A 26748-nucleotide genomic window follows, 5' to 3' on the forward strand; every position below is an offset into this window, starting at 1 on the left:
ATCCTAGGATTTTATTTATTTGCTTGGTTTTTAGTGCTAGAGACTGAACTCAGAGCCTCCTGCATTCCAGGAAAGCTCTCTACCACTGGACTACACCCACAGCCCAACCCTAGGTCCTTGTTATAGCTTAAGTCTGGATGTCCCCACAAAGCCTCATACAGTCACGGAGGTGGGCTTCTAGAGTTTGTGAATGACTCGTGGTCCAGTACTGAGATTAGGAGTGTGAGCGCTACACCCAAGTGGGTGTGGCCTACGTGTAATATAAGGGACAGAAAGAATCTTCTTTCTGTGTTCCTTCCCTTTTGCCCTTTATCTCTGGTTGCCTGTGGTATCTGCTGCAGCCACATGAGCAGTTGACCTTCAGCCATGCCACCCTACCTTGGAGCCTGTTGAGTATGTTCTGAAACCTCCAAAAAGTGTAAGCTGAATAAACTTTTTCTTCCTTCACTTTGGGCATCAAGTATTTTGTTTCAGCAATGAGAGAAAAGTAACTGAGACAGTTACTTTTGAAACAGGAGCTTCATCAGTCTAATTGATATATGAACGACCCTTTTATTATCATTTTCTCAGCAAAGAAAATCTCATGAAATCAAATCAACCACTTTGCTACTTATTCCCAATGCCTGCAAGATGTTGGTAAGATTGTGACTGAAATTAAAGCTAACGTGAAAGCCCAGAACTATCTGTTAATTTTATGGGTTTATGATCTGCTTGCTGTCTTTTGGATAACATATGAACTTCCCCTGTCTCCCAGGAACACCTCTCCCTCTGTGTTTCAGAGAACAGTCTTGTGCACTTGAGCCTCACAATTAAAACAGTGTCCCCCACTGACAAAGGGGTGTGGATCTGAAGAGTACAGAAAAGCCCTAATCAGGGTGAAGCAAGAATTTCAGATCAACGCCAGTGTAAGTGAAAACACCACCTTTCTGTCCCTCCAACAGTTGTTACTGTTGGTTATAAATTAACAAGCTGTTGCCCATATGTCTCCTCCACTGTCGATTCCATTTTTATTGGTTAAATGCAGCTTTTCTGATGTGGGTTCTTCTATGATAGGTTTAACCTCCCAAGTGCTGGATCCTTTGGGTAAATGCTCCTGGTAGAAATAAACATTCTTTAGTGGCTGGCCTGTGGGTCTCCATCCATGACTGGCTTTGAAATGTGCATGGTTTTTCAAGCACATCAGTAAGGCTGCGGTGTGCTTTGTAAGACTGACCTTTTTCTTTGTGGTCTGTGGCTTAGCAGTTTCTCTTGTTCCATTGCAAATGAAAAATGAGGACAAGCAAGAGGATTTTCTTCATGGCTGTTGGTCTGAGGGTATGAACAGGCATCCTAGAGCACCTGAAAACTTTGTGTCTGTACAAGATGATGCCTAACCCAAATGCCAAATCTCTCTCACACAGTATCATTGGCTCCTAATTTGGGTGTATTTTATTTATATTGCATGTGTGTATAAAGCACCAATATGGGAGAATTAACTTGCTTTCCTGCTCCAGTCAGATATTCCAGTCAACACAATAAGATGTGGTAATAGTTTTCATTTGGTGAGTTGCTAATCATTTAACATCTTCATGGAGTGAGCAGATTTTAAACAGGTTCCATGAGAAAAAAGTGCCATAGTTGATTAGTTATGTCTGATTGAACACAGATATGGGGAACTATATCATGTATGCTAACATGATGTAGAGCTCTTCTTATGTAGTACTTATCATGTTCTCCAGACATAATCTAATCTTGTCTATAACAATATGTAATAGTTATTATTACATTGATAAGAAACTAAGGGATAGAGAGAACAACTTAATGGGATAGAGAACTACTATAGAGAGAACTACTATGTGGCCAAGACACGACATAAACACAGGAAGTTTTAGTTTCAGAGTTTAGGCTCTGAACCACTCTGAACCACTATGTCAAATTGTTTCTCTGTGTGTTTTCCCATTTCAGTCAAGACAGATGACCTGGATAATTTGAGTTTAGGAAAACTCTTGCAGTTGCATCTGGCCTAAGACACAAGAGGGAGTCTTTTCCACCGCGATGCTACTGGACGTAGCTTCGTGAGACCCTTGCCCTTCTTTCTTCCCAGGTGGCCAAGGATTTAGATTCTTGGCCTTGCTAAACAGGAAGTCTTTCCAAACCGACAGAAAAAGAAAAAGTCCCAACATGGAATAGACACTCAGAGCGCACGTAGGAAACATTTCTACCCAGATTTCTGAAGTGCATGGTATATAAGGGTGATGAGGAAATTCAAAGATGACGGGGCAGTGCAAGGATTCCCAAGCCCATCACCCTTCACCTGTGCTTTTGTTTACCACTAAGCTGACCCCCTCTTATTTAAGCAATGTTTATTAAGCACTAAGCATTTAATGCCATTACCCACTTTCCTCACAACTGTCCTAGGAGACAGGAATTTACAAGGTGAGAAAATGAAGACTCCAGGAAATGAGGTAAACTTTGACTCCAAAGTCCCTCCTAGTGCAATCAGAAAGTGTTAACTTTATGTTGTTATGGTTACTCCTGAATCCCATAGGCTGAAAATGCCAATAAACCAAGCGGATAGAAGCAACAGGGTGGGGGGGGGGCAAGAAATGTGCTTGCCAGGCCCCGCCCCTCCCACGGCCACCCGGGACACTCTAGCCCTTCACTCACTACCCTTTGGAAACCACTCTAAGTTCCCTGCAGTTTAGCAGCTTGGAATCCCATCCTGCCGCAGTGTGGCTGACTATGGCTGATGTCTCCTCTTCTTGGAAGGCTTCCATTCTCTGGAGCCTTTTGGGAATATTTCCCAGCCATTTACAGACTCCTGAGTAACTCAAACAGTAAAATAGGAAAAAAGTACACCTTTGGAGTCTTTAGTTTTTCCAGCTTTCTCCAGCACGAAGGCTCTTATTTTCAAATGTCCTTTCTTATTTGCAAATTTAAATGTATATTTAACATACAGTCATCCCTTCTTATCTGCAGGCAGTTGGTTCCAGGATCTCCTGAAAGATACCAAAACCTGAGGATGCACAAGCCCCCTATATGAATAGTATAGTATTTGCATATAACCTGTGCATATTCTCCTGGGTACCTTAAATCATCTCTAGGATACTTACAATACCTAATATAATGCAAATATTAAACAAATAGTTGCTATACAGTATTGTGTAGAGAATGACAAGAGAAATAACATGTTTGTACATGCTTGCTAAAGATGCAATTTTTAAAAGATATTTTCTCTCTTTGGTTGGTTGAATTCCTAAATGTAGAACCTACAGATATGGGAGGAGGGCTGATTATACTTTTATTTGGAAGAGATTTGTTCAACTCATGCTCTCCTGTAGATAATCAGTATTAACTTCGATTTGTTTTTTTTCACATCTTTCTATTTTTACATGTGTGTGCATATATAAATATGTTATTTAAAGAAATGGGATTGTACTATACATATTCTGTAACATATTTTTGATTTACAGTGTTTTGTGATTATCATTCCAAATTACCACACATAAATTAAACTTTTAATTTCCAATAGTGTGAGTGAGACAAAAATTTAACATTCCTATAAAATCTTGTCACATTTACTGTAAGAAGTCTAAGATCTTATATTTTTTGATCCATTTCTACCAAATGTAGACGATAGCATATATTTGTTGGGATTAAAAGCAAAATAAAAAAATGTGCAATTTGATTTTATTCAGTTTATTAAGTAAAAAACTCCATATGAGAGGGCCCGATGTGGTGCTGGGAGAGATATGTGTGCTCATTAAAAGTCAATTAAATATGAAATATAATGTACTTAATAAGTAAAAATGGACTGAAAAACATAGAAGGAATATTAGTGTGCCTGGGTTGCTTTTAACTGAATGTATTTTAAAAGATTATTAGCTTTTGTTAGGTCCTTAAAAGAAATTGAAAGAAAAGGAGTTATTTTCCAGTCACGCACTTGCTTCTACAGTTTGGCTGTCTAGGATTAAAATAAAGCCGAACCACAGAAGTTACTTGAGATGTTCACTGTTCAGATAACAATAGATTATCACTTTACCTTTGAATTGCTCTCCAATGAGTGTAGCCTCCCTCCTCCCAAGAATGTCAATCAATCCTTACTCCTGTTTGGCCTGATCGGTAAAGCATTAGCCTGCTCTTAACCGGCCATGAAAATAGCAGCACTCCAGGTACTTGTCAGGCTGTACAACCTCTAACACTCTGACACTCAGAATCCATCAAAAGGTTGGTTGATAGAAACAATGCTTATGCACAGTTGTCTAAAGAAAAATTAATTCATCTGCCCTCTCCTTTAAAATCCAAGGGCTACCTACGAACCTAATAAAGCTATGCACATGGGTTAATTCCATAATCTCAGAGATGCTTTTGCTAAATTATATTTTGGAGTGATCCATCAGTTTCCATCCCAGATAGAGGAAATTATAGAATGAACATTATTATGAACATTAATGTTGGGTAAGTAGGGACATGAAGACTTAAATTTTAATTCTGTCTCTGTTGTGTATTAGCCATTAAACTTTAAGGGAGCTATATAAATTCTCTGAGCCCTGTTTACTTCATCTATTATAAGACTACTCCTGTCTCATAGACTATTTGCAAACCTAGATGAGATAATCCGTGTTGAGTATGACAGTGCAGTTCTTAATATGTGAGTTTACCCAAACAATCTTTGTTTTAACCAGCACCCTCTACATCTGCTGTGAACCCTAAGACTGATGTCCAAACTTGCACAATGTTCTGGGCCACTGACCTCTACCTTGGCTGCCTCTGTGCTCACACCAGCCAAGCTGTGTGCCCACTGAAATTAATTTTGTTCCCAAACTTTTATGCTACTCAAACTTGTTATTATGAGAATATATTTTCATTTTTATATTAGATTAATAGAAATATTTATATAATTATTTATATTATGATTCCAAAAATATGACTGGCATGCTTATTACAGTATAAACCAAAGGAAATGCTTAGAAAGACTTTATAAAGGTTAAGAATTAAATAAGGTTATTAGCAAAGAATATGTGAGAGTAATAATTACAAAAAATGGAGAAAAGACTATTTAAAAAATCCTAGGAGAGATGCTCAAATGCTTCATAAATTATCTAATTTCACACTTCATCTTAAGTGAGCAGAAACTCCAAATCACAGGTGATGTACTGTGGGTGTAATTTATATAAAATGGTGGTACTGTAAGTCAAACCAGAAGACCCTTAATCAAACAAAGAGCAGTACCCTCCAATGAAAGACTGAGGAGTGAATGTATACTCTTAGGATTAATTTAAATAAAAGATTTAAGCTCTGTCCATATCGTGCTGCTGTTCCCAAACAGTTACTCAGCTCTAACCAGTTCATTTGTTTCTTTTTGTTGTTGTTGATCAATCAGTGAGTTACTGGACCCAGATCATTTCTGCTACATTATTATCATTAACAGCACTTTTATGACTCATAAGAGAAATATTTTCTGGTCTCAGAGCATATAGTACTTTTTCATGAATCAAAATGTTTTGGCTTAGTGGATTTTGTGAATCAAATTATTGCTCTCCCTTTCTTGTAGACATCTCTGGAAAGCTTAGAACCAAACAGTGACTTATCCTTTGCAAATGAGGATAATTTTATAGTAGGTATTTTGTTCTAATTTTATGCAAGACTCCTTGTTTCACTCTCATTTCATTTTCCTTGGGAGGGGGTTAGATTATTTTATGTAACTTTATGCAACATTCAAGGTATATATGCAAAATCCACGATTGTTGTATTTTAAGCAGAGAAGGATTCAACAGAGGGAATTAGGTGCTTATAACAAGGCTCAAAGAGCTGGAAGGTAGGCTCTGGACTTGCTGTCTAAGAATTCCTCCCTGAGAAACTGCCACAGAGACCCACAAGGGGTGCTGCTCTTTTGGGCACTGAGGGAAGTCAGAGGCTCCCACTGGAGCTGTTTGCTTTGAAATCATCTCACAGCTACCATGCGAAGGTAAGAAAGCTGCTCTGGCTGAGGCTGCTGCTACTGCCTTTCCAAATTCACAGAGGTAAGGGTCAGGTGGTGTAGTGCAGTGCAGGCACACACGTCCTCATGCCCATGGATGCCAACAGCAAAGGCCCAACCACTTCCACCTTCTGAACCTCACGCAAGCACTCCTGATGGGTGGCACTGAACTTGCTTCCCAAGAGCCTAAGAAATGCATCCTTGTGGAGCATTCTGTGCTGCTGCATGTGAGCTAAAAGAAGGTTGCAGAGAATGCTGAGCCAATATGCTATACTGTATTTTTTTTTTCTTCTGTTACTGGGGATCGAACTCACGACTTTGTGCTTGCCAGGCAAGTGCTTATGCCACTGAATAAGATCCCTAGATCCTCTATTTTTAAAATATTTATTACTGGGCCTGGTGTTTCATACCTGTAATCTCAACACTTTGGAGGCTGAGACAGTGAGTTCAAGGCCAAACTACCCTTGATAGGGAGACCCTATTCAAAAAAATATTATTGTAATGTTTATTATACATGTTTGTGGTTCATACTGATTATATTCATTGCAGAGAGTTGCTACCTGTACATTACATGTCTTTTTTTTTTTTTTTTTTTTTTTTTGGTACCAAGGATCGAAGTCCTAACCTTGTGCTTGCCAGGCAGGCACTTATGCTGCTGAGCTAAATCCCAGCCCCGTGTAACACATCTTAATTCTCTTTCCTTTCCACAGCTCTCCTGTCTTCACTTCCTTATATCTCTGGATGTACTTCCCATTTGCAAAGGATTTATCTTCCTATTTCATGATATCTTTTATTTTGGTCTTTTAATTATTTATGCTTTGGGTTTCTTATATAAGAAGAAACCATACAATATTTATGCTTATGGGTATGATTTATTTCACTTAGTATTATGGTCTCAAGGTACATCCACTTTCCTACCAACGACTCAAATTTATCATTCACTATGAATGAATAGTATTTTGTTGTGTGCATATTCCATATTTTCTTAGCTCAGTGGTAGAACACTTTCTTAGGATGTGTGAGGCCCTGGGTTCAATCCTCCCCCCACATACACACCCTGCAGACAGACACACAGAAAAAAAGAAAGGAAGGAAGAAAGGATGGTTGATTTATATTCCTGGGATAGGATGTTATTCTTAAGTCTTTTTGTGACTTGACATAAATAATTTCTGGTCCAATATTAGAAAAAAATCCTCACAATTCGTTTTCTTTTTTTAAGTAGAAAATTATCCTAGTATGTCAAATCCACTGCACTTTTCTTTTCCGAGAAAAATATTAGAAGTAACAGTTCTAGGAAGGAGGAGACTGGAGATTCAAAGTAAGCGCTGAGCTCTGATTCTACTTCTTCCTGCCTACGGAACTCTCTGATCCATTGCAAGATTCAGTCCTCTCACTGCAACAATGAAAGTAATAACAGCACCTGTCCTGAGTACCACACGTGATATCATGGTGCCCGAACGTGAAAGACAAGGAAGGTGACACACTTTGCCTCATCAGATTCCCCTACACTAAGGATCTGATGATTTTTGTCTTTAAAGGAACATCACTTTTATTTTTCTAAGTCAGATTTTGTCTGCTATGTACCCTCATCCTATTCCAGCTGTCCAGAGGGTTAATCCCAGTCTCGGGATTTCTTTTCCTCCCCAGGGACCTACACAAGTAGGGAGGAGAGGCTTTTGTGTTGGGTCCACCCCGGCCACTGTGAGACACTCATTAAGGAGTCATACATGACCCTTGAAATCAGGCACTTCTGATGCTTCCGTGCCAGCTGGACAACTGGGTCTTTTGGCTGGAAATCAGAGCACCTGGGGACCCAGCAGTCCTTGCCACTGAGAATGCTCCTCCCTGCACTGCTGTAGTGCTGTGAGTCCCAGTTACTTGCCACATCAAGAAACTCCTGTTCCTCGTGAGTCTCAGGGAACCTCTCCAAATGCCCCTGTGGCCCCTGCTCAAATCCTCACTCGCCTCCTCTCTCTGGGAGAATGATCATCGTGCCTCCCCTGAACCAGGTTATAGAAAATGAAGCCTGCAAAAGGGAGATGTGCTCTCTTCTGGCAACTTCTGCCTGTCACCCAAATTAATCTCTCAACAAATTATACTGCCACACTGCAAAAGAGTTTTTAGACCTGTCAAATGTTACAGAAATGCACAGAGCGTAATTCCAGGCTTCACTTTTCAACTGATGTAGTACTAGGCTGATCCTAATAAACAACAGCATTTGGTCTGTAGACCTCAGAGACCGCCCTGGAAATTGCACATACTACCATATACAGTACTATTTTAATCATTACTTTTAGCAAACATATTTGTGTCTGTCTAACGCCAATAATATGCTGGACTAAGCAGCCAGGTGACTTTGTGTAGGTCATTTAAACTCAGGGTGGAGATTGGATTTATTGTCTTTGAATTGAGATAGTTGTAGATATCAGTGGTTTTCAAATAAGATGGGAATGGATGGGACCTTGGTCCCTAGCTTTGTGTTAACCAGTGCTATCTGACAATTTTGTGGTTTACGCACTTGGTTGGGAAAAGGTATTTTACTACTCAAAGAAAGAAAAAGAGTTTGAAACTGTTGCATGGATTGATCTCTAAGATCCATGAATCTGTGACTAAACAGGGCCTGTTGAGAACAGGGAATGACCTGTATCTCTCAGGTCATCCCAGCGAGGTCCCCTCTTTTATGTGAATGTCAACGATGGCTGCATGGAGCCCCACCACTGGCTCAGAACCTAAGATGTCACAGGAGGATGATTTCTTTGGGGTCGGACTGCTCCTGGGGAAGCACCAGCTGATGATGTAGCATTTCCTACCCAGCTATCCCTCACTGTTTAAACATTTTCTTTAAAAAGTATTTTGCTTAATCTTGCCTTGGGATGTAAAAGTTTGAGGTAGATTAATCAGGACACAGATAGGCAATCTCACAGTTTCCCTTCTGGCTGTCTCATCTGCTGCTTCAACATTTTTTGTAAAGCCATGTGATTCTAGAATCTAAGACTGTATCTCCAAAGTCACAGCAAATAATATTAATGAATCGCTAATCCTCATAATGTTTTCTCCAACACACATTTTCTGAGTCCACGTGTCAACCATATAGTGACAACGAGGCATAGACAATATCCTTAAGCATATGGTCCCCTGGGGGAGACAGACCATGTAATTTATTATGAGGGAGCCCAGGTCCTCAAAAGATCTTGGGAGGACTGAGAAGGGGCCAGTTAGTTTCACCTGGGGAGTTGGAAGAACTGTCACAGTGCCTGAACTGCAGTGGCTCCTCAATAACATTTGCTGACGGATGTGATGCTTGGGGTGATGTCCTGCTTGGACTTGACTCCCAGCTCCCCTGCTTTATCACCTGTGTGGCTTTGGGCACGTTACTCAACTTCTGTATCTCCATCGCCCATCTCATCTCGCAGGCTTGCAAGCACCCAGAGACAGAATAGGTAAGTGCTTCCAACAGGTCCAGCATACAGCGCAGCACCACCTGGTCCTGCTAATTACCACGGGCAGCAGACAGAAGCCCCCAGGGTAAGAGAGGTCAGGAGCATGCTGGGGATCTGGGCACACAACATAGATGTTCAGAAATTCCCTGTGGGAACTTCCTCTGATCAGAATTTTTTAAAAAACGGCCAGTCTTGACTTGATCATTGTATTAAAAAATCCTAACATCATTTTGTACCCCATAAATATGTACAATTATTACTTGTCAATAGGTAATTTAAAAAGTGTTTTAAAGAGGAGCCATAGTCCCTTGTGCCTGCCGTCTCTTTCTGTTCTCCATGGCTGCCCTCATGCTCTCTTTTTTCTGCATCGCCCCCTTTCTTCTACCTCCTTCCCTTCCTCCTTCCTTCCCTGCCGCTGTTCCCTTTCCCTCGATCCACCTTTCTACACCCTCCTCGCCTTCCCTCCGTCCTCTCCCTTCAGCTTCCTGAGATCTGCTATTCTCATCCTGTTTCTCCTCCTCTTCATCTCCCCGTACCCCGCTTTCCTCCCCCTGCCACCCCCCAGCCGGCCCTGTGACTACACGCCCCCCACACCTGACCCTGAAATGCCAGCCCCTACCTTCCTGCACGCAGCCCCTCACTGCATGTCCTCCCTCCAGCAGGAAGTGTAGTCTGTGGATTCTCACGCACCAGAGCAAGGAAATCAATCTGTTCTGTTGCTCTTGTTTCTCCATGGAAAGTGCCAGTGGGTGTTTTCTGGCTGCCAGCACAGCCAGGACTCCTGGGTGACACGAGTAGCTGGGGGTGATGGTAGCTCTGGTCTTCTAACTTTTCACTGTCAGACTCCAGCAGTTTGCAGGGTGTAAATGGCAGCAGTAGTTGACTCAGAGAGAAGCACTCCTGCTGATACCCTGAAGAAGATAAAGCCTGGAGCCTCAGAAAGAAAATATTCAGGAGTTTAGCTTGGTCAGGAATTAACACTCAGCCTGAAGAGTATGCACGAGCCAGGGAAAGGCCTGAAAGACTGGCCAGGGCATCTCCCAAGAGGGCCTCATTCTCCACTGCGTGAATGGTTCCTGCACATCCGTGCTGCTCAGGACTGGGCTGCGAACAAGATCACAGGCCCTGCCCTCCTGAGGGAGCTTCTCAGGGGCAGATAGACCAGAAGCAAAGGCAAGTGCAGACAGCATGCTTTCCGATGCTTCCGAGTGCTCTAAAGAAAATAAAACCGAGTCATTCATGAATGTACCTTTGTGGGAAAAGGGTTTGATCAAAATTGCAGTCGTGAAGTCCTCCCTAAGCAGGAACCCTTTGAGATGGGGTCTGAAAAACAAGAGGCAGCAGCTACAAAAGACCAAGAAGGGCATTCCAGCAGGCAGAAGGCAGTGTCGAAGATTGGAGGCAGAAGCTTTGGAGAACCCAGGATGGAGTACAGCACCCACAGAGTGAGGACACATAAGGCCTGTGAGCCGTGTCTCGAAGTCGATCTCGTAAAGGACCTGGACTTAGTAGAAAGGAACTTTGGTGTCCACAGGATTGCCAGGGACAGATGAGGGAAAGAGACTGGGATACAGAGGTGACAGCTAGACACTTGGAATGCTAGTACTTGTGCTTCTACCCTACCAGCATGGACCCTGGGCACTGAGTTCTGTCCCTGCAGTCAGCAGAGTTTGATTTAAATACTGGGTATATTAGGCAGCACTCTCCAGAGAAACAGAATCAATAGGACATAGGATGTGTGCATGTGTATGTACGTGTGTACACACCCATGTGTGTAAGTGTGTGATTTATTATAAGAAATTGGCTTACATGATTATGGAGACTGAGAAGCCCCAAGATCTGCACTGGCAGACTGAAGTCCCAGGAGCGCAGATGGTACAGTTCCAGTCCAAGTCTCCAAAGCCCTGAAAACCAGGAGAGTTGGTAACGTAAGTTCTCGTCCAAGTCCAAGCCCACAGGCAAAAGATTAATGCTCCAGATTGAGGACAGAGAGTGAATTATCTCTTACTAAGTCTTTTGTTTTATTCAGGCCATCAACTGATTGGATGAGACCCACCCACATTGGTCAAGATAATCTGCTTTATTCAGTCTGCCTATTCAAACGTTACTCTAATCCAACAATGTCTTCACAGACACACCCAGAGTATGGTTCAGCCAATACCTGGACATCCAGAGCCCAGTCAAGTCAATATAGTAGGCAAACATAGCTGATTGAGTGGTCAGGTACCCACTCCCTGGGGATGAGAAAGCCTGGGAAAGCCAATGTACAAATCATTCCTGAGTGGGAAGCAGAGTCTATCACTCATCATAATGCAAAAAGACAAGGAATTTCCCAGGTATAAAAGGGATTTCTAGATAACCAAAGAAACCACAAATGTCCATTCATCACTGAGTCCACTTTTTTATTTTAGTGCAATGGGAAGTCCCCGAATAACTGTAAATAGGGAGTTATGTGATCCTATTTATATTTTTGAAAGATCTCTCTGGCTTTGAGGTGGAGAATGGATTGCTCCAGGGCCAGAGGGCAAGGCAGAGGCTGGGGTAGGACATTGAGAGATAACATGGACTTGACCAATATGGTGACAGTGTAGGCAGTAAGAGGTGGTTTGCTTCAAGATTTAGTTTGAGGAGAAATGAACATGACCTACTGATGGATTAAAAGTAAGGAATTGGGGTCATCTAGGGTGACTTTAGTTTTCCCAATTAAAAAAATTAGGTGAGTGGTGATACAAGTTACAAGGATGGGATAGAGAGGCTGGGGGAAGAGGGAAAAATCATCTATTTAGTTTGAACATGAATTTTACATGCAATGAGATGCCCATAAGTCATTCAAATGATAATTTAAGGTAGACATTTGGGTATTATAGGTATGACTCAGGAGAGATGGATGTCAGAGATAGAAACTGACGGGATGAGCTTGGAGCAGACAGATTTTTTTTTAAACTTTCGGTGCTGTTAACTGCTAGCTGCATGAACTTGAACAAGGTGCATAATGTCATTGGTCTCCAACGTCCTCGGTTACATCCAGTTTCCTTGGATTTCTACAACGAAGTACCACAAACTGATTAACTTAAACAATAGAAATATGTCTTTCTTATAGTTTTGAAGGACTGACAGACAAATTCAAGAGATCAGTAAGGCTGTGATCCCTCTGAGAGCTCTAGGAAAGACTAACGCACCTTGCCCTTCCCAGCTTCTGGTGGTTACCAGCAATCACTAGCGTTCACTGGCCAGAAGCCCCAGTCTCTGAGTTTGTTAGTCCTATAATGTTCTTTTCTCCCTTTCTGTATGCTTCTGAATTCAGCAGAGTCCTCAGGCTCTTTACCTAGAACGTTACCACAGCTTGTCTTAATCTTCCACAATACTAAAATTTTTGAAAGGTGCTGGGGACTTAGCTCAGTGGCATAAGCACCTGCCTTGTAAGCTGGCGGTCATGAGTTCGATCCCCGGTACTGATAAAAAGATAAAAAAATAAATGTAAAAAGAATTGTTTTTGAAGACTATGATTTTCCACCCCCTCTTTTAGTGGACTGTTCCGCATTTTGGTTTTGAGAGGTGTTTCCCTGAGGTTAGATGCAGATTTTTCTTTCCAGGTGGACTCCTGTATAAGAGGTGTTATGCTTATCTCAAGATGCACATCTGAAGGCATAAGATGGCCATCTGTCCTCCATCGGCAAAGTAATTTTTAATTAAACATTTTAATTGAATCGTAGTATGTGTATAGAAAAATGCATAATTAATAAGTGGACAGCTGTGTTAGTTTCACAAAAATGATCCCACACCTATTATCATCGTTCATACCTGAAGAGAACATCAGCAGTATCCATAACCCTCCCTGCTCCATTCTTTTTATCACAGGAAATTGACTGCCTTCAAACATCATAGGCTAATATGGATTATTTTAAAACTTTGTGTTTTGGTGTGTCTGGCTTCTTTAGCTCAATATTATGTTTGTAAGAGTCCTTCCCATATATACTTGTAGTTGATTCTCATTGCTGCATAATATTCCATTTTAAGAGATACCACAACCTCTTCATTTTATAATTGCTTGACATTGTAGATGGTAGACTGGGATTATTGAGAAAAATACCTGTTATGCACTGCATACCTGCTCCTCTCAAAATTTGGGAAAACTGCTGCTGTCAAAATGAGGGAAACAGAAGCTAGGGTGTATGAAAAATCATTAGGTTTAGATGAGGAACTCCTATAATGAGATTAGTGTCTTTAGAGAAATAGACAGAGATTAGAGCTCTGTCTCCACCATCTGAAGAAAAGAGCCTTCATCAGGGCTGACGCCCTGGTATAACACCTTAACCTTGGACTTCCTGTCCTCCAGAACTGTAGGGAATACATTTTTAATGGCTAAACCTTCTATTTTATAATACTTTGTTATAGAAGCTTGAACTAGGTGAAACATCACTGCAGTGTACAAGTTTGCACATACAGTTTGAATATGAGTTTGTGCTTCTGTTAGTATATTCCAGTGATGGCAAACCTTTTAGAGTGTTCAGTGATAACAAACAGCCTGTTTCAGTATGAATGCTTGTAGGTTCACCACCACTGGTGTGTTCTGAGAAGTGGAACTGCTGGGCCACAGGGCATGAATGTTTAGCTTTAGTGGGTATTGTCAAACATTTTTGCAGAATGCCTATATTAACTTTCAATCACGTCCATAGTTCCTCTTGGTCCAAATTTCTCTATCACTTGTAAAAATACTTCTAAAAATTTAGCTAATTTGGAGCCTTTGTGGAACAGTCTTACTGTGATTTGAACAGGTAGTTGAGGGCTATTTCTTTGAGTACTTGATCATTGTGTCATTAATGTTTCTAACGTTCCTGTCCACACCTTTTTTGAGTTGTTTTATTGAATTGTCTGTGATAAATTTTCTAAGACTTTCTTTTAACTTGTCAAAAATCTTTAAGTGTTCTGGATTTGAATTCTTTGTTGGTTTATATATTGCAAATATCCTCTGTGTTGCTTGTCCTCTCACTTTCTTAATGATCTTTTGAGAAACCAGTTTTAAGATAGTCTACTATGGTAACCTTGCTTCATGATTATTTCAGTTTGTGTTTTAAGAAATAGTTTACTTTTCAAATTTTATCTTCTAGAATCCTTCGTGTTTTGCTTTTCGTATCAAAACTACAATCTATCTGAGACTGATTTTTGTATATGGTGTGTGAGATAACAGGTAAGCAGTATTTTTTAAAATACGTATACCAGTTAATGTGGCTCCACTTATTGAAAAAACAAAACTCCACTCCCCTCTGTTCTACTTTGCTACGTTAGTATCAATAAGGTATGGCACGATGAAGTATTTTATTGTTACTAAAATATGTGTAGACGTATTTCTTTATTCTCAATTATATTCTTTTGTTGGATTTGTATGTTCTAACGCAAGATTAAGTTTTTATTACCAGAGCTTTCCAGGTTTGGATGTTTGGCAAGGAAAGTTCTCTTAATTTGGAATTCTTAATTAATTGAGAGGATTAAGGTAAGTCTTTGTAGTTCATGTAAAATTTAGAATTGCCTTGATGATTTTTAGTGAAAATATCTCCTAGAATTTTGATTGCTTTTGCATTAAATCTGTAAATCAATTTGAGAAGAGTTGGACCTCTTTATAATATTGATCTTCTGCTTTATGAAAGTTCACACAATTTTTACTTTGGAATTTCTTTAATTCCTCCCAGCACCAATAAATACCTTTTGGTGTGTGGATTTCAAATAGCTTTTATTGGACTGTCATAAGTATTTGATTGCTTTGGGACAGCTGTGAAATATATTTAATTTTTTTTGCTACTTGTGGTAGCCATATATAAATGTGAATGCCTTTTGCTATTCTTTTATTTAAAATCTCATTAAATTAACTTATTATTTATAAATATTTATATATCAGTTTCTTGGGTCTGAACACAAATCGTGTCATCTGTAAGTAATAACAGTGTCGTTTCTTATCTCACAGTATATTTTCTTTTATTCTTTCAGTTTCCATTATTGCATGAAGTGTATTGCATTGCCTAGGACTGCAGTATAATGTTAACTACAAGTAGTGATTCTTATCACAATGCTCTGATCGCAAAGCCCAATGTTCTCTAGGATTTTTATCATTATTCTTCATCAGACTGAGAAAGTGTGTCTTTCAAGTTTCCTGAGAGGTTGTTGATTTTCTTTTCTTTCTTTCTTTCTTTTTTTTTTATCACATGTGATGTTCAATTTTGTGGAGTACATTTTCTGCTTCTATTAAGATGATTATATGATTTTCCCTTTATTCCATTGGCATGCTAAATCATATTTATTGATTTTGAAATGTTAAATCAACTTTACATTCTTGAAATAAACCTAGCTTAGTCTTGATGCATTTTCTTTCCTATTCAGTTTGCCAATACTCTTTTTTAAGGTAGAGGAGGAAGCTGAGAATACAACGGGCCATTAAGCTATATCCCATTAAGCATTAATACTCTTTTTAGAATTTTCACCCATGTTTATGAGAGACTCTGGCCTGCATTGTAACGTGTTTGCTAGAATTTAGTACAAAAGATTTTGTTGTTGTTGTTCTTTAGTTTTGGTTTAATAAAACCAGTTTAAAATCATTTTCTCTTTTCCTTTCCATCCTCAAAAAGAGTCTGTGTTAAGAGCGGTACAGTGTCTTCCTTATAAATAGCTTAAATATGTGGAAGAATTTTTTTCCCTGATGAAACCACCCTTTGTCAGAGGATTTTACCGTGCATGCACTTACCTTGACAGATGTACAACCATCCAGACATTCTACACAGCCCCGGATGGCTTTGGGGAAGTCTTTTTCTAGCTCTTTGTCCAGTTCATCTAAATATTTTTGTTTATTGGCAAAAAATTATTCATGATATCCTTTGATTATATTTTTGGTGGCTGTTAGATTTAAAATGAATCAGTTCTTTATTTTTCATATTAATTATCTTCATATTGTGGCTCACATTTTCTCAATCAGGTTATCAATAAGTTTATAAGCCTTTTTTAGTTTTTCTGAAGAATCAACTTTTCTTTATGTTGCCTATTTTTTTCTTTCATAAATTTCTGGTCTTATCTCGATTATTCCATTTTCTGCTTTCTTTATTTTAATTTTCTCTTCTTTTCCCATTGTCTTTTATTTCATTTCCAAACATTTGGGAATATTTTTATTGTGATATCTTGGTTAATTCCACAGAGCTCAGAGAATGTATCCAAAATATTTCAATCTTTTGAAGGATTTTTAGTTTTGCTTTGTAGTTCAGCAGTTAGACACTTTAAATAAATGTGCCACGAGCATCTTAAAAGTACATGTATTTGGATCTAGTATATACATAAAGTGTGTCAATTTCATATTTACTTATATCTATATGATTTAGGTCAATTTTATTCATAGTGATACTAAAATATTTTATATCTGTATTAATATTTAATCTGCTTACATAATAACTAAGAGATATGTTAAAATTTCCCTCTGTGTGAATCCGTTTCCTCTTTCAGGTGTGTCAGTTTTTCATTCTAGAGGTTTGTTTTTGCTTCTGCAGGCAGTCAGAACAAGACAAGGTCACCTTCAGTGTGCTGATTTGAAGCTGGCTCTTTGCATGAGCTGCTCTATCCTATGTGGTTAGTACCCTAGATGTTTTTAAGATACTCCTATTTTAATTTATTTAACAGTGTTTCTCGCACATCAGCTATGTCCTAGGCACTTTAACAGGTGCAAAAACTGATGCATTCTTCTAAATGGTGTGACAGAATATAACTGCCATTAGCAATGGATTCAACTCTAGCTTATCCTCCATTTACTTCGGGTGAATTTCTCGGAAGCATTTCTTTCTTTCTGTTTCTCCTATACTGGAAAACTTATGGGTGTTTCTTGTCTAAAGAATAAAGGTCTTTAAAATTTTTTTATCCGGCTAGCTGGTCTATGCGGCACTACTTCATATTTTTCTCATGGTCTTAATAAAAAGTCTTTCAACCACATATTGGATCTGAATCTATCCTGAGGCCATTTTTAACTGGCAACATCCTGGGTTTGATCTTTGCTCAGGAGTATTTCTGAATCTAAGAATCTTTTTCAGGTTGCAAAGACTATTTTAAGTTTTCTAAATTCTGAAAAATTCCCTGAATTCTGCATGAAAATGAGTTGGTTCATCCTTCAGTTCATCTCTCTCTCTTTTATCAGGCAGCCAGATGAAATAAGTTTGATACTTTTAACATTTTGGCTGGAAACTTCATTGGACACACTACTAATTACTCTTTCTGTCTTCCCTATGACTATGGGTGACAATTTTGTAAACTTTCTGCAACTGTATAACATAGGCAGCCTTTTCTGTAAATTTCAATAAATATTTCCTCAGTTCACTTCCAGCCTCTATTAGAAGGATTCTAAAGGCCTATCTAGCTTCCACCTGCCACTTGGTCCCAAAGCTTCATATTTTAGGATTTTGTAAAGGATGCTTCCCACTTTTTGTAGCAATGTACATTTGATTATTGCTGGCTGCAGAACAAATTGCTCCACAAATCAGAGATTTAAAAAGCAACAATTTATTATTGCATGTGATTTTGTGAGTTGACTTAGAAGTTCTCCTGTTTCACATACGATGCCAGCTATGCAAATAGTCCTGTAAGGGAATGATGGACTAGGATTTCCCAAACAGGCCTTTTCACATTACTGGTGCCTTGGTGGGGGAGGCAGGAGGGCTGAACTCTGCTGTCTTGGCGAAATCCCTGGGCTGTTCTCTCCCTCTCCTTGCTGTCTCCGAGCCATCCCTCTCCACATGGTCTTCCCAGTAGGGTAGCTGGACTTTGCTTTCATCTGACTCCAGGGCAAATAACACTTTCTTTCCCATGGCCCACTGATTCTCATGTAGGCTTTATTGGGTCTCATGTCTCTTGGCCATCAATAAAAGAAGCAACAGGCATACTGCAAGGAAAAATTCACTACTCAGCTGTTCTAACTTCTGCTTTGAGATTAATTATATGGTTGTTTGAAGACTGCTTAGGACATTCCTGACCCCTCTACACTGGTAACATTTCAGGCATTTTCAACAGTTCCCATTTCCTAAAAGTGAATGAATAAAAACAGAATGGAGCATACTGGAAATCTGTTGGCATGAACTTGTTTACAACACTAAGAAAACGACTTTCTTCCAGTTGTTGGAAACTGTAAGACAAGATTGGGTATGATGGGATGGTTATGACTATCAACTGCATGATGCTTTGGTATTTTCTCTGCATTTAAAAATATACTGACTTACACAGGTCTTATTTTTAAACTGGCAAGACACCTTTTCTTTAACCTTTTACTATCCCCCCAAAATAGATAGTTTCACTATAAATTTGTAAGTTTTGGTAGAAGATGATCAGGGCTGGGGATACAGCTCAAGCAGCACAGTGCCTGCCTGGCAAGCGTGAGGTCCTGAGTTCAATCCCAAATACCAAAAGAAAAAAAGTTTGTGCAGTTTGGTAGAAGATGATTAAAGTTGAATAACTTTCCTCAAATGATCCTGATAATAAAACCATCCACCTGTCTAGTCTTCAACCATGTGTGACTCATTCAGCAGATACTTATTATTCTTGATATTTATCAGTCACCCCTATTAACATATATTTTCTAATTATCCATGTGTCACCTTACACATTCCAAATTTGATTATGAAATATAACACAGAAAAGGAGTGGTAAACACATGGTTTAGAGATATATGGTGCTACAGTTTATACATGTGTCCTCCAAGTGCCTTTATTTTTTCTGGAGACAGGATCTTACTATGTAGCTCAGGCTGGCCTTGAACTCCTACATAGTCCAGGCTAGCCTTGAACTTACAGAGATTCTCCTGCCTCAAATTCCCAAGTGCTGGCTTACAGGTGTGCACCACCATGCCCAGTTTGTCCATTTGTTGAGAGCTTGGTTGCCAGACAGTGGTGTTACCGGGAGGTTGACCTAGTGGGACAAAGTTATCGTGAGTGTGCCCTTGAGAGGGATACTGGGACCCGAGCTCCTTCTTCTCTCCCGTTGCTTCTCAGCCACTGTCAGGTAAACAGGTTTCTTCCACTACATGTTCATACCATGATGTGCTACTTTGCCAGAGGCCTGAAAGCAAGAGGGCCAACTGACCACGAAGCTTCCCAGACTGTGAGGCAAATAAAACCCTTCATCACTTTAATTTTTAGCATTGCTTTGTCGTAGTGATGAAAAACCAGTTATCGTGCATGGACTGTCTTGGGGTTCAGAAGCGCTTTCCTGAGAAGTGATTGTGCTACATGTTGCTTTATGAGAATGTCTGGGAAAAGATAAAGTGTGCGGGAGGCAGGAAGAAGCGCTGCAACTCTGAGAAGCGGAGAGAAAGAAGTGTAGCTGGAGGTTTAAGCAATAAGACCAGTCGGTCCTGCATGTGGCTGACAAGTCAGAGAGGTCACATCGTGGGAGCCGTCAGAGGGTACAGGTGCCCACAGAGCAAAAGCTAAGTTTTACTTTTCCTAAAATGAAGATAATTTTCAGTAAGGGTGAGTCTCCAGCCTTGACTTCTCCCCTCTGCTTTAAGTCGCTCAGTGCCACTGTTAGGCATTGATTTAGATACCCAACAGTGATATTCAACTCAGTTTCAAACAGAGCTGCCCCTCGCCTGTCTTGCCCCATTTCAGTGAACGCCTCTATCAGTCACTCAGTGTTTCAGCTCAAAGTCTCAGCATTCGTCTTCCATGTGTCACCTTCTTCCAAGTCCCTCGTGGAGTCATGTGGGTTCAGAAGCCAAAACAGGTCCCAAACGGTTCCGCTCTGGCCATCTCCAGAGCAGAGATGCCGTGAAAGGCTGCACCCTTCTCATCTGGATTACTGCAGTCGCCTTCCAGCTATCCCTCAGGTCTACTCCCATTGCATTGAAAATGAAACTCAAACTCCACCATCCCTACCAATCCCTCGATGAGGGGCTCCCTGCCTGCCTCTTGGCGATAATCTCGTACCTGTTTGCAGCTGATGCCCCAGCCACACTGGCCTTCTGTTTGCTTTTAAAGTGGCAGCCCCACTACCAGTCTGTATGGTACTGGATCTTTCTTATTAATTGTGCTCTGCTAAAAAGTCACATCCTCTAAGAGTTCTTCTGTGATCACCTATATATATGAGGTCCTCTGCAGAGTAATTATGTGGACTAGAGGTTACTATCTAGGAAGAGTAATTATTTCTTTAGTTTCTCAGTAGTAACCATCAGTCTTTGATATTATTATTTACATATAGCTTGCTTACTTCATTCCAACTTCCATCAGAATTTTCCAAGCTCATTCGGAAGAGGATTTCAGCAGATTTCAGCAGATTTATCCTTTGAAACGTCTTCTCTCGTCTATCTTGTCCCTTATAAATCCAGGTCTCAGCACGAAATGGGCATCCAATTATAATACCTTCTGACTGAATTAATGACTGTATGAAACAAACCAGTTCATAGGAGCCCAATTCGGGCCACTCTACTGCCCTAGACTTCACATTCTGGTTTCCTGGATAAGGTGTATTTTGTTAGTATGGTCTCACAGTTTTTAAGGTCCAAACATATTGTCATTAGGAACAATTCTCAACATCATAATCTCTATCAGTAAACTCACCAGAGTTCATATATTAAATCCCGGTATGAGCCCCACAGCAGTGGGCAGCTCACTTTATGACCAACTTTTCCTTTATATGTTCAATTTAAAAACAAACATGAAAGAATTCAGGAAAACTGTCTCCCCAAGAAGCACATAAACTTCCACGTAATGGTTTCAAACCTCTATTGATTGCCCAACAGATGATTTGTAATTACAGATTACACATTTGGTAAATAGGTCTTTGTGGGCCCTTTGAAAGTTGTTTTATCGGGTTAGCAGATAATTATAGTCTTTTATGTATATGTACCATAACTGTTCCTTTGGAGCAATTAAAGTTTGCTGAATGGGTTCTCAGCTCTGCTGTTTTAATGCATCCCTCCAGCTCCTGTTAGAGCCAGCAGGAGCAGCAGAGAGAGGCTCCTTTGCAGTCAGGTGTTCTCAGGCTGGTGTTCAGTGAGCGGCTCCTTTCACAGGCAGGGCAGATCCCCGCAGCACCAGTCTGGGTGAGAGACCACAGGAGGGAGCAGAGCTGCTCCTGTGCTCTTCAGGCTGCCCCAGCTTCCCCCGGGCAGCCTCAGGCTTAGTGTCCATTGCTCCTTGCCAGTGGACCCCAGCCTGCTCTCCAACAGCCTCAGCACGTTTTTCTCTAGGCAGGATGCACTGTTGTTCAGATCTCAGTTCCAAATATCTTTTCCCAGGCTGGTGCCCTGTTAATGCAAGCTTTGCTTTTCTTTCTGATTCCTATTCTGAGAAATACTTTCAAATACTCATCACAAAGTTGTATCCATTGTTCCGACTCAAGAGAAACATTCTGGTTTAGAGGCTGGTTTCTGAGTCTGACAGGTCCGGTTTGAATTCAGGCTTTGGCATTTCTTAGCTGTGAGACCTTGGGAAAGTTACCTCTCTGTAAGCCAAGAAAAATATTAATAGTAGGCAACTTCTAATACACATTTGCTAAGTGCCAGGTACCACTTGCAGTTTTTACATATATTTTTCTACTTTTAAAAGCATAAGAAATACTGATGCTTAAAAAAATTTGTCTCACTTTGAAGATGAATGCCTTAGGACTTCAGTAATATGCCCAAGGTTACAAAGTTTTAAGTGGTGGTGACAGGGTTTGAACTGAAGTTTACTCGTGAACTCTACCATTATTCACTCCTTTCTGATAATGTCTTTCTCCTAGGGCCATTTTAAAACTGTATAAAATAAACTTAGTGAAGTACTTAGCACGGAGCTAAGGACAGGTCCAATAAACATGAGCTCTTGTTACTGATAATCCTTTGCTTCCTTTCATGTGAAGCCTTCTTTAATTCCTCCCTGGTTAGCCTATTACATGGGTTCATTTTCTCCTCTATTACATTGGAGCAGTGATCTTTTGTTCATGCATCTGTCTTAGTGGCTATGAGCTCCTCAAAGAGAAAATTCTGCCTTAGTCTTGCAGTGTTAGGTACAGTGTAGGAGTGGAAGGCGAATCCTTTGAAAACACAGTAATGACTTGGATGTGTGAAGATCCAGCACCCCGGGAGAGGGTAGCCTATTGGGGAGCTGCTGAAGAACAGCAAGGCTGGACAATGGGAGGTGGGCGGCAGTGAGAGGAGAGGCAGGTCTTATGGCGGGGCTCACTATGGGCTATATCACGGGACCCTGGGGGATAACAACAGTGCTTCAGACAGGAAGTTGTGATTAGATTTGCCTCAGAAAGATCACTCTGGGTGAATGTGGGGAATGACTTGGGGGTGATGAGGATCAGCAGGCCACATCAGAGACAGGGAATCCACTTAGGAGTCTATGCTAGTGGCCCAAACAAGAGACAGGGCCGGGGGACCTGGGGCAGGGAGTGACTTGGAGAATGGAGTGGCCCTGTTGTCATTTAACTTGATGAAAAAGAAAGCAGGATTCCCGCTGACAGTCTCTGGGGCTCTTCTTCAAACTGGAAAACTCTCTCCACCCTTTCCCTACCAGGTGGGACCAAGTAGTGGCCATTGTCTTTGGAATACCACCGGGAGTACTTTCTTAATTCAGAGATCAACCCATGGAAAATCAAAAGGCCATGAATCTAGTCTTCTTGGAGCAACCCTGTCTACCTCAAAGTTCTGGAGGGGGTTGGGAAATTTCCAGAGGTTCCAATCAAGCAATGCCTGGGTCACCAGTCTGCTTAGTGATAAGTCAAAGAAGTCAGAAAAAGATATGTACTCTAGACTTTGGCTGCATGGGTGACTCCCATCCACCCTGACCTTTTCTCTGTCAGTGACCTGCGTACATTCTGGCCTTTGTCCTAACATAGTTGCTGATAGTACTGCTGTTTACACGCAGGTCACCAAGAAGACGGAGCCAACATCAAACTCCTGGGAAAGGTTCTAAGCAGCATCAGACGTAGCCTTTCCTTCCAAATATCTGGAGCAGTTCAGAGAAGGGTATCTACTTGGCATATAGATGAGAACTGTGTGTTGTAGGTGCCTACAGAAGCTTTTAAATTGCTTCATCACTTAAAATAATCACAGGGCATGTGCTCTATGGATACACAGAGTCTTGTGGCTTTCCCTTTGGCGTGGTGCTTTGGGAGAGAAGAAGTTAGGAAAGTTGACAAAAAGTCAAACAGGAGGTAGCTTTTTTTATGGAGCAGAAATGAGCAATATAAGCATCCTGGCTCAGTGGAGGGACTGATACAGTCCTCAGGGGACAAGCCAAGCCTGTTTCACTCTGATCAACCTCTGAGTATCCTGGGCTGGGAGCCCAGATTTTAACTGTGGAAATTGCCCACATACTGTCCAAAGTTTGTGCAAGTTGAGCCCAGTAGACTGGAGAAAATACCCTTTGCTCTAGAGAGATTATAATGAATTTAAAGTTTGAAATGTTGCAATATACAATTCACTGGTATATCAACCATTTTATCTACATTTTCAGATATGTTCTCTATAGGTCCTATGATATTGGTACCATGAGCTTCTTTTAACAGATGAAAAGACAGGGACTTGAAGATGAAGTTAAATGTGCTTCAGAAGGTTGCATAGCAATTAAGTGGTAGGTAAGGGACTAAACTTAGAAAACCATCCTTATTGAATATTTCTCATTGTCATCTAATAAAGTCAGTCAATGCCTCAGGCACTAGAAATGAAATAGTGAACAAAGAAATACATAGCTATCCCTCATGAATCTCACAGTCCACTCATTAGACAAAAAAGTATGCAAAAAGCAGAACATTATAAATAGAGAAAATGCAGAGTGCTAGGGGAAAACGAAGAAAAGATGTAATTTTGATGTGATGTGTGAGTACAGGTATTTGCATGTGTGGAGAGTGACTGTGTAAGACCAGTGACAACAGCTGGGGCCTGAGAAATTGGTGGAGGCATTTGGGAGATGACTAGTGTAACAGACTTCAGCAGGAGGTCATGGTTCAAAGGCACAAGGAACTTGGCATTAGGACCTGTCTGTGTGAGTCTGGCAGGATTGGAGTGGACCAGGAAGAGATGGCCAATGATGAGCTCGGAAGATTGGAAGCCAGAGTACATCAACCAGAGGGTGCAGCCATGGTCTTTATTCTAAAGAACCCCTGGGTAATTATAAGCATGGAAGTTAACTTGGTTTTACACTTTAAGACAATCATTCTAAATGCTCAGTCAACATTGTAGAAAGACAAAACTAGACACAAGGAGATCGATTAGAAAGTTACTGCAACAATCCAGGGGAAAGACGATGTGTTACATCTTCAAATCCTAAAGTTTTTGGCCATCATGTGCTCTATGGTTGTAAGTCTAGAGAACCAGCTGGCAGGTGAGAAGGATCATGGATTGCTATATTAAAAAAATTACCCTTGAATTTTCTTTACTTATAGGGTATTGAGGGGTAATAGGGCATTTGGCACAAATCAGGACTTGGCAAAGATTCTAGACACACAATTCCAGAATTAAAAAGACTGTCTCTTCATGATCTAAGAGCATGCACACGACAGTTGAAAACAAAACTGATTACCAGAAAACTGCTAATTGGCCAGTGCCACGAAAAGGCACCCCATTATTTCTATTAGCCATGTGACAACAGAAAAGCTCCCTGAAACTAATTTACTTCATCCATTTAAAAAAGGATAAAGCTAGTACTTGTCTTGATAGAATCATCTTGGAATAGGATTAGATTTTGAACTAGATTCATAAGATTAAATGAAATAATACTTGTAAAACACTTACCACACTGCCAAGCATAACGAATATTTTTCTTTCTGTAAAGGATATTAATAATGATGCTTTTATAGTGTGAGATAAAATTAGATATCAGCATAACTTCCATGGAATAATTCAATACCTAGGCAAGGTATTGATATGTATATAATTTAATTTATGAAACATTACATTTTTTCACCCCAAACTATTTTAAAATGCTTTGAAATCTTGGGTATACAAATATAAAATATTATTATTCCAAAGAAGAATTTTACCCTGCAGAGCAAGACTTTCCCTAATGACTCCAGGCTGTCTAAGGAGTAACCTGTTTTATTATCAAGCTGAACAGATGGTAATATTGAACACAATTACAGATTCTGCCTTAAAGACCAACATTATTTGGATTTCAGAGTGCCATTTGACCACAGAGGGAGGCAATTCTTCCTCTATTACTGACTCTGCTTACTTTCAGCATTTCACTCGATTACAGAGCTTTACATCTTTGACAGTCTCCTACAGCTTCAGGTAGACCCAGAAGCAGGCATTCTTCTCAGAGGCAGAAGGATGCGTCAAGCAGCAAACGCACAGAGCTGCCATCTAGCTGGCTCCATTTCTGCCAAGACAGATGCAGTCTGCACACTGGTGGAGGGTGTCTTGAGATGTGCCACCTTCGAAACCTCAGTGGTCTAAACTCCATCTAGCGAGAGCTCTGAAGTTCCATTGGTGACCTGTGTGGCTCCTGCATCACCCATGGGCTTCCTTGGTCCATGTGTCTCAGGTTCTGGAGAGATTTATAGTCAAAGATTTATGGATCAAACAGAAAAGTAATCAAGAAGGAATTCAGCCTCTGATTTAAATGTCTTAAAGTTATAAGAATCTGACGACCCAGCAACACTTCCCACACCCGTTTTTCTCTCTCCGACTCTTTTCTGTGCCTGTATCACTCCATAGCTCCCATGGACTCCTCCACATCCTCGGGGCTTCTCCAGCTCATTTCACTCCGTGTTCATATTGACTTGCTCTTTCTCCCAATCTTGTTTTTCAATAAACTCTAACTTGAAATTTGTTTTCCTTTTCCCTTGTCCAGTCTATATTACAGATGCCAAGTCTGCATAGGGAATAAAAATGTTATATTCTAATAAGGCTTGTTGTTTGGTTCTGTGACCTGTTTGATACTGGGCTGGAGTGTAATATATTATGGGGCTGTGGCTTGAGCCATTGGTTTCTTTGTTAATTGGATTTAGTTGCAGTTTAGACAGAGTCCCCAAGGCCTTCTTGAGAAAGAAGTGGAGTAGGACAGGGAGAAAGAAGGGATGGAAAATTGGAGTGAAGTTGGTTGTCTTGATCCTGATGGAAACTCAGTTGTATGGAAAACATGATCTGCCCTCAGCTGAGGTCTAGTAAGAGACAAAGATGGAAAGAAGAGAGAGTGGTAGGGAAGAAAAAGAATGATAGAGAAGAATATAGGGAGAGCCAGCAGATGGGGCAGCGGGTAGAGAAGACATAAGATGTGGAGAGACAAAGGGCTGGCCGGAAGTCAGCAGTGTAGTAACTCCATTGCTTGGGGCAGTAGTCACTTGCTTCTTGTCTAGCAAACAGGTGACAGCAGCATAGGTGACATACTGGAGGGAGGTTTCTGCAGA

This window comes from Cavia porcellus, unplaced genomic scaffold, assembly GCF_034190915.1.
Source record: "Cavia porcellus strain 051 isolate PalLab524CR breed Dunkin Hartley unplaced genomic scaffold, mCavPor4.1 scaffold_30, whole genome shotgun sequence".
Classification (NCBI taxonomy): domain Eukaryota; kingdom Metazoa; phylum Chordata; class Mammalia; order Rodentia; family Caviidae; genus Cavia; species Cavia porcellus.